Here is a 13606-nt window from a genome sequence, read left to right on the forward strand (position 1 = left end):
CTCCTGGTCCGACGTCACTGGAATTTGAGATGGCTGCATCAATGGTGGACTAGTGGAAAGGCATGGCTGGACAGTGGCCCAACTCTTCCAAAGGGGTGCAGGTCAAGCAAAGAGGAGTGGAGAACCCACTCTTGCATGCAGCCGTTGTCTCTGGTGGTAGTGGTACCTACAAAAGTGCACTTGCAAATGAGATGCAAATGTGGTGGCAGTGGTGTAGTTAAGGCACAAGGTTCTGTGTTCAGTGATCAGTCCCTCCCCCAGCAGCATTCACCACCACCACCACCCCCATGGTGCACACCTTTTGTACTCATCAGTGCCTTTGGTGCTCAGTAGCAGAAGTGGCTGCATTGCCACCACTGCTGCTCCTGCAGCCCACACTGTGCTCTCAATTCCTAGCCATGCTCACTATGCATGCACCCTCCATTCCAAGTTGAGCCCACCATGCATCACCCTCCATTCCCAGTCAAAGTGGCAGGTGGCAATCAGGGATGTGAACCGAACCAGGTGGAGGACGTTCGAAGGTGGCGGGGTTGACTTTAAGGGTGGGAGAGGGTACACTTAGCCCTCCATCCACTTTCCCCCCACCAGTGCTCTGTTTGCAAAGGGTCTGTCAGGGCAGCAGCGTACCCCCTCATCAGACCCTATGTCAGCAGAAGTACCCGACACGCATGTAGGTGTGCACGTCGATGCTGATGTAGGGTCCGAGGCAAAGGGGTGGCAGAGAAGTACACTGCCACCCCAACGGACCCTTCGTAAATGGAGTGCCAGCAAGGGAAAAGCAGAGGGAGGGGTAAGTTCACCCTCCCCCGCCCTTAAAGTCAGCTCCCCTGCCTTCGAACCCGCAGAACCACTGGTCATTCGAACTGGTTTGGAGGCCCATAAAGGGCCTCCGAACCGGTTCCGTGCACATCGCTAGTGGCAGTGGCAGATGCGGTGGCAGTAGAAGCAGCCAGTTGGCGAGGCAGAAAGAGTGGCCGGTGGGAGGAGAGAAGAGGGGAGCGAGGCGGCTTGTGTTCCAAGAATATCTTGGAACAATGGTAGCTCCACCCCGAAAGGAATGCTATCTATCCTCATTTCTTTCCTTCCCCCTGTCATTCCTGAATAGTAGAACAGCACGATGGAGAGAAAACCCATGCAACTGTTGTCACTGCAAATGTGCTCCATTATAGGCAGCTTTCAAGGTTTAGCAAGGGACAAGGCCAACTCTGCATTTGCTTAGCATGATACATGTTAATTTATGAGGTGGCAGCAGAGTCTTCATACCTCCCCCCTGCTTAATGCCTATTAAACAATTATGACATTTGCAAGCTGATAAGAAAAGGATCCCCACAGTTGTGTTTCAAAGGCAAACCTGTTAAAGAAATGGCTTGCCTCAGGCTGTACATTCAAAACAAACTTGCTCTTTTCACTTTTTAAAGCAGCATAAGGCGCTATCTCTTTTTCTAATGATTCTAAAAGCAAAATATGCACACACATTTATCTCTGGTGTGCTGTTTACATGGGTCTGTGAGGTGCCTTCCAAGTGGCATCAGTTTTGTAGAGATAGAATTTATGCCCCACAATAGTGCCCCTTTAAAGAGTGATTTGGGCATTGTGCTGACTAAAGACCATTTGGGAATGCAGCTGGAAAATGCAGATGAGCTTTTCTTTTATACATTCAAGTACAGGGAGGCCTATCATATATGCATGATGTGGGCCTGAGTTCTCATGAAAACAGCCCTGCTGGATCAGGCCCAAGGCCCATCAAGTCCAGCATCTTGTTTCACACCAGATGCCTTCGAGAAGCCCAGAGGCAAGAGATGAAGGAATGCCCTCCCTCCTGCTGTTGCTCTCCTGCAATTGGGATTTACAGGCATCTTGCCTTTGAGACTGGTGGCCATTGATAGAACTATCTTCCATGAATTTGTCTAAGCCCCTCTTAAAGCCATCCAAACTAGTGGCCATCACCACATCCTGTAGCAAAGAATTCCATAGATTAATTATGAGCTGTGTGAAAATGTACTTCCTTTTGTGGGTCCTAAAACTCCCGGCCTTCAGTTTCATGGGATGACCCCTGGCTCTAGTGTTGTGAGGGATTTTTTAAAAAATCTCTGTCCACTCTATCTACTCCATGCATAATTTTATACACCTCAATCATGTCTGTCCGTAGGCACCTTTTTCCCCAACTAAAAAGCCCCAGATGCTGTAACCTTGCCTTAGAAGGAAGATTATCCAGGCCCCTAATAATCTTGGTTCCCTTCTTCTGCACCTTTTCCAGTTCTACAGTGTCCTTCTTAAGATATGGTCGGTGACCAGAACTGCATGCAGTACTCCAAATGTGGCCACGGCATAGATTTATATAAGGGCATTATAATATTAGCATTTTTAGTTTCAATCACCTTCCTAATGATCTCAGGGCACGGAATTGGCCTTGTTCACAGCTGCTGCTCACTGAGTTGACACTTTCAACGAGTTGTCCAGCATGACCCCAAGATCTCTCTCCTGGTCAGTCACTGGGGCTATTCTCATGATTACAGAAAATCGGGCTAGCTTCCACAAGCCCGATTTTCTGTAATTGTGAGAACCACCGGTCTTGGCTGCAAGCCCGGTGGTTCTAGAGCAGGTAACCCACTCAAGGACTCCTGCCCTAAAACCAGGTTTGCGAGTGCTCCGCAAACCCGGTTTTCAAGATTGTGAGTAGCCGCGGTGCAGCTCCGTGCCGCACCTACTCATGAGTAGACCCCCGGAGGGGAGGTGAAAAGCTGCCTCCCAGCTCCAGGGGTATCCCCAGTATGCTCTGCGTGCTCGTGCAGGGCATACTGGAGCTTCTGGGAGCTGCACGGCCCCCAAGCTCCCCCAGCCCCCGCCAGCTCCGTCATGGAGCTGGCAATCATGTGGGCAGCCGATCCATAGCCCGCTCTCCCTGCTCAGCTCACCAAACCAGGTCTCACCGATTGTGAGACCCAGCTCACTGACAGTTCAGACCCCATCAGTGTATATGTGAAGTTGGCGTTTTTGCCCCCAAATGCATCACTTTACACTTGCTAACACTGAACTGCATTTGCCATTTTGTCGCCCACTCCCCCAGTTTGGAGAGATCCTTTTGGAGCTCCTCACAATCCATTTTCATTTCACTACCCTAAATAGTTTAGTGTCATCTGCAAATCTGGCCACTTTGCTGTTTACCCCAACTTCTAGATCATTTATGAACAAGTTGAAGAGTACTTTGTCCCAGTACAGGTCCTTAGGGGACCCCACCTTTTACTCCCCTCCTTGTTTCCTCTCCTTCAACCAGTTACCAATCTCTTCCTGCTGGACCTCTGACTGTCTTCTAACTAATGTAGTTGAAACAGCAGCTGCAATTGATTTGTGAAGCTGCCTAGTATGAAGCCATACCATGGGGCCATCTAGCCCAGTATTGTCTGCTCTAAGAGTATGGGCTTCCTCCAGGTTCTGAATACCAGTTGTAGAGGAGCAACAGCAGGAGACCGTATGCCTTGATCTCCTGCTTGTGGGCTTCCCAGAGGTGGGCTCCAGTGCTGGACTGGATATGTAGGTCTTGGGCCTGATCCAGCAGGGTCGTTCTTATGTTCTTAGCATCAGCTGTCCTAGGTATCAGGCAAACCTCTTCCCCAAAGCTTGACAGATGAGGGGACTGAAACTCAGATTTCCTGCAGCCTTGCCTCTGTGGCTGAGGAGTTTGCATACATGGAAGGAAGAAATAAGAAAATACAGCTGGATGCTTCTTTCAGGGAGCATCTGTCAGACTACAATTCTCCCATTTCAAAATTTCAGTATCTGCTCAGTGATATTTTGGTTCAGCCTTACTGTGGGAGGGAGAAAAAAGTTCTTGATGTCATGATGTCACTGTACTGTGCATTTCCCCAAATCCCCCTCACATCACTATCTGGGAAACGTGAGGCACTAGTGTGATGACGTCATGAGCTGTATTAAACAAGAACTTATGAAAGAGGAAAGAGACAGTGACAGGTCTGCCTCTCTCATAATGGGCTCATTCACATGAGGGCAGGTGGGGAGGAAGGCTGCATAACCTTCCCTTCCCAGCATACGATTACCAAGATGTTGCTTGGTGCATGGATTGCACATCCAGATGGTCCACTGCTGCCCAAGGCAGCCCAGAGGTGTGGGGGTCAGGCTGCAGCAAGTGCATTGTGGGGATCCCCTTGGTGATGGTGGGAAATCCACTCCTGTGTCAGTGCTAGCTGGGAGCAGTTGGTGCTCTCACACAAGCAGTAAGCCCGAGTTAAAGGTGCACTCATGCCCTTAGCTTTGGCTAAACGCCAGGCTCCGTAGGTGGGTTTCCTGATGCCACTTTGCCGGGATCCACATGGATCCCAGAAGTTCTCACAAGCAGCCAAGCTTGGGCTTAGTTACCTTATCTCAGTCTTGGCTGCTCATGAGAACAACCTCAGACCACATTCAGACATAACGGCTAACTGGAGGTAAATGGTTTCAATTTTAAATTCCAAATCGCAATGCAGACGTTCACCAAACCGCAGCCTGCTGCTCCAGTTGCAGGAGAGGAGAGGCCCTCCCTGCTGCTTGGCCTCCAAGGCCGATCCCAGCCAGCTCCATGTCCAGACTGTGGGCAAAGCATCACCTCATCAGCGGGGTGGCCATGATTGGCCATGATCTCGAAGGGGAAGTGCCGAATGCAGTCGTGCATTTTGGGAGCACCCCACCTGCCCTTGGCAGGGAAAGGGCATTTAAAGCTCTTTAAATGCCCTGCAATGCTAGCGCTGCTTCTTCTTCTAGTGATGGAACCGACCCTGCCAAGTAGCCCTGCACCCTGAAAGCACCACACAAGCATGAATTCCTTGGTGGTTTGGGGACCTGAGTGTGGAATTCCACTTTTATTACAGGAGAGGCGGGGGAAATCCAGATATGCTAGTATGGGATATGCAGATAGGGCAATGCAAAGGATGCTGGGGGTGGATGTCTGTCCCACCATAACCAGGGAAGATGTCCTGAGGGGTGACCTTGGAAAAGCAGTCCAAGTAGACCCATTCAAAATCCATTGTCTGGCCGCTTGCTGTTGCTCACACCTTGCGGTTGCTCATAGGAGAGGAGAGCTGGTCTTGTGGTAGCAAGCATAACTTGTCCCCTTAGCTAAGCAGGGTCCACCCTGGTTGTATATGAATGGGGGACTTGATGTGTGAGCACTGTAAGATATCCCCCTCAGGGGATGGAGACACTCTGGGAAGGGCAGAAGGTTCCAAGTTCCCTCCCTGGCAGCATCTCCAAGATAGGGCTGAGAGAGATTCTTGCCTGCAACCTTGGAGAAGCCGCTGCCAGTCTGTCTAGAACTGAACTAGATGGACCTATGTCTGACTCAGTATATGGCAGCTTCCTGTGTTCCTGAGTATAGCCAGCCCACTTATCCACCAATGAACCCAAAAGGAGCCCACTTTAGTGGAGCCCCCAATGTTCTATGGTAAAAATTAGAACTGATTCTCCACTACCTCTCCCTCCCTCCCTAAATCTCTCTGAAGCCTTACATAAACCTCAGAGGAGATTTTGACACCCCATGTGCCATAGCCTGGCCATGTGCACATCCATGGAGTGGGCCAATAGGTCATACATTTACACAAATTCCTCCTGAAGTGGACTTGGTGAGTAACAGTCTTTGTGCTGTATCATGAAGAGCAGATGTGGGGAATTGTGGGAGCAGGCACATTCCTCTTTCCCCCCTACTCTGGGGCAGCGGGGTCAACTGCAAGGGCCACAGGCGAGGTTGCATCTTTGCACAGGCGTGGACAGCCAGGCAGGGGACATGTTTCTGTAGCAGATTGGCTGCTGTACCTGGGATCAGGAAAGCAGTCCCTGGGATACCCCAGCCCATCGCTTCCCAAAACAAAGCAACACAGCACAGCTCTTCTCAGAGCACCCAAGCTGACACTCTTGTGAGCAGAGGCAATCTGTATGGGCTTTGGTACCCACCATTATTGCAGAGGAAGAATTGTTCCAAAACCTGGATTGAACCTGATCCTGTTGGCCCTGCTTATGAGTAAGGCTGGGTTGTAAGCCTCCCACCCCCAAGGGGAAGTGGCTGGGCCCCACTTCCCCACCCCTTCTTTGTAAAAAAAGAAAAGAAAAGAAAAAATTCACCTAAACCTCCTCACCCTCTTCCCCTGTTCAGACATTCACGAACCCACAGGACATCCAGATGCTCCATGTGTCATTGCCTGGAAACTTGCATAGAGAGGAGGTGGAGACACTGGGATGGACCTTTAAACTCAATCATGATCCAGGGTAATGGTCCATTGTCATGCCGTATGCAGACCTGTGGGTGTGGGGGGAAAGCAGGAGAGGTAACCCCCCCATTCGCCAGACATCCCGGGACAATGGGATGGCCATTCCAGGACAGTGGCAATGGTGTACATGTACACATGGGCTGGAGAGCTGGCAGAAAGTATGGTTTCACAGCAGCTTGTCTGCAGTCATCAAGACAAGGAAAGCAGTCTCCAGGGTACCCCTCCCCTTGGCTCATCTGCACACAGCAACCTGGCTCTATCTAGAGCACTCATGGCCAGACATTCCCATGAGGGAGCTGTTAGTTGGAGAATGGGATGTCTTGCCATCTGTATTCATTTCAGATTTGTCCAGGCAGGAGCTAAGGACAGAGTGGGAATCAGGGAAGCCCCCACATAACGATGCAGCTTGACAGGCTGACCATTCCGGGATGGGGCATGACGGTATCCCTGTAGCCTGGCAACTCCATAGCTGCATAGCTCACAGGAGGGGCAGGGCTAGTTTTCTGACAGCAAGAAGAACCAAAAGCATGGAGCAGCCACATCCTTGGATGGATCTGCACCACCAGCTCTATGATTTCAATTTGAAAATTGGCAGAAAACTGCAGTTATACCTGCACTAGCAGTTGGTGGCAAAACCACAGCTGTTGACGGCGAACCTTAGAGATAACTGAAGGTTCAAACTGGAGTTTGGCAAGGCAAACCAGGTGTCACTTTTGGCCCATAACTGTAGTTTCCTGTGTTTGGGCATAACGGAGTTACAACCTTGGCCACATTTAACTGCGGTTATCTGTTACATCTGAATGTTGCCTCAGTGTCTGGTTCTGCTCTTACACTAGCTCAGGGGTTCCCAACAGGGAGTACTAGTAGCCCAACAGGTACTTGAAGGGCTCCCAGGCTGTACTCAGAGCTCTCCTGCTTCCCCATGCTGCAGTCACACTATTAGTTCCCTATTTAAGGTTTGTCGCGTGGCAAATCCTCAGCTATTTGTCTGCTACAGATGGGGAGGGAGGAAGAGGAAGACCCTCCTCTTCTGCTTCTGATTGGCTGGTGATATGCTGAAGCTCAATGTACCTTTCCCCTCAGCCTGACTGACAGGCTTCAGAAAATTAGCACTGAGCACACCCATTAAAATTAATTGGACAAGTAAACTTGACCCATTAATTTCAATAAAACTGCTTATGACTTACTTAGTATGGTTGTGAGCCAGTAAGTGTAGTAACATGTACTGTAGTAACATGTCTCCTAACTGTAACACTTAAATTTGTGTTTCTATGTATATATGAGCATGCGTGACACATGGAAGTCATTCACATTTGTCAGTGAAAGGTCGGGAACCCCTGCACTAGCTGATATGATAATATTATGATATGTGCAGTGAGTGTTACAAATGAATTATTTGTTGCCACTGTACTTCTTTTGTTTCTCTTAAACCAGCAACCCATCCATTCCAATGAGTGGCCTCTTTTTAATGAAGAACCATTCCTGATTGTAAATATCTCTAATAAATTCTCCGGCTAAGAAGTTGTCCCTTTTCCCTTTATTATATTGTTATTTGTTATAGGGGAAAAAACATTCAATGAACTATTAATAAAAAGAGAAACTGTCATAGACACAAACTGTTTCTAGTGTTCTGGTTAAAATCTTGATAGAACTACTGGAACGATCATAGAGATAGAACTTGATAGAACTACTGGAACTACTAGTTTAGAATCTTTGGGATGATGTTCTAACTTAGTAAAGTGTGTGTGTGCACGCGCGCATGCACACACACACCATCTTGTTGCAGTAGTGGTTCTTTGATATATTGCTTAGTTGCTTATGTTAATAATTTCATAAAAATAATTGTACTCTGTAGCTAGCCGTGTTGCTACAACTAAGATGTAGCTTACTTTAAGAGTCAGTCACTAATTTCATGCGGCTTTTAAAAGAAATAATAAACCAGCTCTCATTTTGACTGAAGTAGAAATTAGTTATTAATTATCACTGCATGACTAGCTTTCTACAAAATATTTTGTGTAGCTAGCTATATTTTAATAGCCCTGCACCTTAAAAAAAATAAAAATAGAAACACCACATAGTAATTATGCTTAGTATCATAAAGACAGCTTTCTCACCTACCTCAAATCCCCTAATAAGCCAGGAATATAGTTAATATTTCTTAGCTTTCTTTCAAGATGACAAACAACCATCTCATTAACAGTAATTAATGTAAATGTGAATAATTATTCCTGAAAAGGAATGGGCGATAAATCATTCTAAATCACACCTCAGGTCACGTACTTGCCACTTCATCATATCAGTTACAATTTTGAATTGGTGTAAACTACTGCAGAAAAAGGTTCAAGCAGATCTAATTCTTTTTTGTAGAACTGTGGCTTCTGCTGTGTAGACAGAGCAGAGCACAGCCCCCTACAAGGGCTTCTCCATTTATCTGGATGGAGGGACAATATCTGGCATGCAAAAGATGTCCCTAGCTCCTGTCCCATTGGAGTGAACCCCTCAGGCAGGAGCTGAATATGTAAGTGAGAGCATGCAGATAAATTTAAATGAGGGCCCAGAATCATAGAGTTGGAGGGGTCTTGTACGCTATCTAGACCAACACAGCGCTCAATACAGTAAATCCAGAGCTAGAGTGTCTCCAGCAAATGGTTGCCCAGCCTCTGCTTGATGTCTTCCAGTGAGGGAGACCTCCAGGTTGTAGCTAGGGGAAAGGGGGCTTGTATTTGCCCCATCCTTGGTGGTCCCTCAGAGTGAGGGGAATAATGATGAAAATAGGGAGGGCTGGAGCTGGGGGCCCCTCAGGAGCTGTGGGCACGAGTTCTTTGAACCCTTTCGTTCAATTATAGCTACATCCCTGGGAGACTCCACCACCCTGTTAAATAGCTGGCCTGGTTCCGTTGTTAGATTGCTAAGTTTCACCTAATGTTCAACAGAAATCTGATCTCCTGTAACTTCAGCACATTATAACTAGTCCTGCCCTTTGTGGCAGCAGACAACAGTTTTGGGCTATCTTTAACATAACTGCCAGGTATTTGAAGAGGGGTATCATTTACCACCCCCTTCTTTTCCAAGATAAACAGAGACTGTTCTTACGACCAGCCTAGTCCTGGCTGGGCTGCCCCAAGCAGGGTTAGGCACCTTGTGAGAAGTGTCAGAATCCTCGCAAATCCCTCCGCTCCCTACTCACCTAACTGTTGGAAATTCTCTGTGGTAAGAGAATCGCTTTTCATTATAGCAGAGTGCACAGAGGCACAACACAGCAGAATTTAGTTAGGCATGCGTGTATGCTGAGAGTAAAGTAACTTGGAGCCAATTCATAGTTTCAAATCAATATATAAGGCATTTATTAAGGAACTCCATTCTAGATAGGAAAGTGAGGAGTTAGGATCTCTAATCTATCTATCTATCTATCTGGATGCAGATGGATTCTGCATCTTCTCTGCACACATGGTGCAGGGAGAGAAGCTTGCCATGTTGCAAGGTAGAAGGGCAGGTAGGGAAGAGAGAGAGAAAAAGGAGGAAGTGGCTGGAAGGAAGTTAGTCCCTGAGATTAGCAATCTACATATCCAAAGGGATGGTGTCAGAGCAGTAGAGAAGGGATGACCAATGTCTTGACCCTCTAGCCCTCTGACTCACTAGTCTGTCCCCCACTGTCTGAGACAAGAGACAGCGCAAAGTCCTTTAACTTCCAACTAACCCCCTAAAGAAACCCAGCTTTTAGTTGTGGTTAAGAGTGCTCTTGCACCCTTACCCCAGCTACTGGGTATCATGTGATTCTTCGGGCTGCATGAAGCCTGAGGAGTCACAGAGACGGGAGCATAGAGCTCCTGTCTGATGGGGGAATTCCAAATGCAACGCACGTGCCACGCATTGCACTGAGGGATGCCTGGAGGCTGGACCAAGAATGTCCAGCCCCGGATCCCTCCGCCCGGCATGGAGTAGGGCTGTCCATGTGGGCACACAGAAGGCGTGCTGAGAAAGGAAAGTTAAGTATGACTTCTCCCCTGCGTCCTCCCAGCCCAACCAGGATGATCATGTGGATTGCCCCACACAGTTCATTGAACCTTTCCTCATACAGCTTGTTTTCCAGACTGCTGGTCATCTTCATTGTGTAGAGACATAGATGTACTCAATAGTCTCCAGTTTCCATTATTCAGGTAGAAACTAGACATTTCAGGCAAATACATATATATATTAAATTTAAAATTATCTATACTAGGCCAATATTCACCATCTTCAATTCTGTGAAACACCATTGTTTCTTATGGCTGTTCCAGTATTGACAACATGGTTTCTGCTACCTTTTCCTCTTTCTTGGATGACTCACATGAATAATTCTTCCCATCAGGAACCATGCAGTGAATTGGATGGCATCACAGCACTGCATAATCTATCAGACCTGACTTTCTGATGATGATGTTAAGGGCAAGGGAGAGTAAGGGAGGGTGAAAATTAAAGAAAACAATTGAAAAAGAATACTGAAAAATTGCTAGAGGTAGAATTGATTTTTAGTGCCAAAATTGTGCATTTTTGGTGCTAGTAGAATATTATAAATGAAGTGGGGGCATGAATTATGAAGACTTGAAGAAATATTAACCCTTCTTATGAAGATACATTCTCATTTGTAGCAGAGTTGTTCGTACAAAGTCCTATTTTAATAAAGCCAAGTTGTTCATAGTACTGTGAAGAGCATTAAAAAACACAAGGAGATTAAAAGACAAAATAGTTCTAACAGACAACAGATAAGGTACAATAGTAAATTATTTGGTTGCAAGTTTAACTTTTATATGATATTGATTAAAATCACTCAGTGGAACTTGTGAAATTGCTTGGTTTTAATTTCAGGTAGAGCAACACTTTAAAAAAGATTACAAGGATGATCAGTTATTGATCTTGTCCTCGAAACTTTTATATGTATTTTAAGAAAAGCAGTCAAGAGGGAAATGTTCAGCATGGCCAACAGGGAATGCTGTATTTAGCATAAACTTGTAATAACTTGAAATTTTATAAACAAAATTATCACAGAAGTCCCCCCAATTCCTTAAAAGTAATGAACAACGCTAAAGCCTGAAGCAATTGGATTAATTAGGAAAGTTTGAACCTGCTGCGGAGACATTTGGCTCGTCTTCTCTCAGGACCTTTATTTCTCTTGAAACAGGTGTTTTGTCCTCAGTCCCTCCCACACTTCCAACAGGTACCCAGCATGGTAAGAAATAGATTAAGCCTATAGCGCCATCTCACTAAGCCTCAAACCTATGGGTCCCAGGTGGGAATATGTGGAACCCTCTCAAGAAATAATGACACCATTCACACGTGCGGGGAAATGCTTGACTAACAAGCAGAAGGTTGCCGGTTCAAATCCCCACTGGTATGTTTCCCAGACTACGGGAAACACCTATATCAGGCAGAAGCGATATAGGAAGATGTTGAAAGGCATCATCGCATACTGTGTGGGAGGAGGCAATGCTAAACCCCTCCTTGTATTCTACCAAAGAAAACCACAGAGCTCTGTGGGCTCTAGGAGTCAAAATCGACTTGAGCGCACACTTTATTCACATGTACTTGCAAAACTGGGCTAAGGGAGCCCAGCCTGGTTTTGCACACGGATGTGAACCACTGGGATCAGGCTGATCCTGGTGACTCCATGGCGGCAAACTCACCTATTTAGCCACCCAAAATGGCATAAGAATTTTGCGCCCCCTTATTCACCTCTTATTCCAATTTTCTGTCACCCCAAATTTTTTGGACTATTCACATCTCTTCCACTGCTGGAAGCTATTGATCTGGAAGTTGCCAGATTGTGTAACTTTTACCACCGTGGAAACCCTATTGACCTAGAGGTTATTTGGGAAATTCTGGGTCCTCTGCACTGTACATGGATACATCTTATACAGTGCATATCCTTTATATCCACCCCAGAAATAACAGGACAAGCCAATAGACAATTAACAAAATTCAAAGTTTTGGTTTTAGAAGCCCCGGACTCCCTCAAAGGTGTGGTTTCAAATTTATATGAGCTGATCATAAACCACAAATTTAACCCTCTACCTGGCCTTGGAAAAATGATTTCCAACAGGAAATCAAAGACCAGGAGTGGCTGAACAGTAAAATTAGCAGACATTCATAAGATTGTTCTTCTTTTGCTGGAGTGGTTGTGGGATGAAGGGTACCTATTTTCACCTTTGGTGGACCTGCCCCAGGGTCTTACACTTTTGGACAGAGGTAGTCACAGAAAGATCACAAATCAGAAAATAGGATTATGCTCCCAGTTGGCATTAGTAAATATATTTTCTGGGGTCAATACAGATGTGTAAGCAAAAAAATAAAATAAAAAAATTAGTAGTGTTTATGGTAACTGCTGACAGGTCAGCTATAGCCAAGCCCTGGAAAGATCAAAACATGTTGATGGATATCTGGTACAAGAACGTGTGGCATATCACAATTTCAGAAAAGTTAACCCATATTATTCGGTCCCATGCAAACCAGATCACAAATAACTCTTTTTATGTAATTTGGTCAGATTTCATTCTTTACACCAACTGGGAGAATTGTGGTTGTTTTCTTATCCCAGACATTATTAGAGTGTGGATGGATTGATGAATTGGGGTTTGCTGTATGATATTTTGCTGTTTGTGTTTGGATCAATTTTGTTCTAATAAAGTTTTTGTTAAATTTATTTTTTTTTAAATGTTATCATGACTGCAGATCCCTGGGTAGGACAGGGTTAACCTGGGGATCCACACTTGTCTGGGAAGTCAGGAGGCCTCCCAGTGCAGCAGCTCCATGAACTTGAGTAGCCCTAACCAGCTTAAAACTGAGGCAGGAGGAAAATGGAGCCCATCATACCTGCTCTTCTGGTCATCTACACTACCACACAACTTTAACGTTGTTAGACGTTAAGAAGCCAACAGCCCTATTACCCATAGAGTCCTGTGGTTGGCAAGGCCAGGGAGAGGAAACCAGCAGCCGGGGGCAGGGGGGAGAAGAAAGCGGAGAAGAGAACTAGAGGCACAGATTCTCTGTGCCCAGGCCAGCTAGTTAATTCATAATATGGTCCCTTGTCCCCAAAGGGCTCTAAAAAAGGAACATAAGATAGACACCAGCAGCAGTCACTGAAGAGACACTGTGTGGAAGTTGGATAGGATCAGCACTTTAAAAGGTGCCTGTTTGCTCAATTCGCTCTACCTTACATTGGTGGGGAGGGTGGACTAGTTGGTCCTTTAGCAGGCGCGTAACAATGATAGGGCAAGGGGAGACAGTTGTCTGGGGGCCCCACTGCCTGGAGGGGCACCCCAGAGGCACCTCATGTGACTCCCCATTGCCCCCTGCCCAGCCCCATAGCCCCTCAGCCA

This window comes from Hemicordylus capensis, chromosome 3, assembly GCF_027244095.1.
Source record: "Hemicordylus capensis ecotype Gifberg chromosome 3, rHemCap1.1.pri, whole genome shotgun sequence".
Taxonomy (NCBI): domain Eukaryota; kingdom Metazoa; phylum Chordata; class Lepidosauria; order Squamata; family Cordylidae; genus Hemicordylus; species Hemicordylus capensis.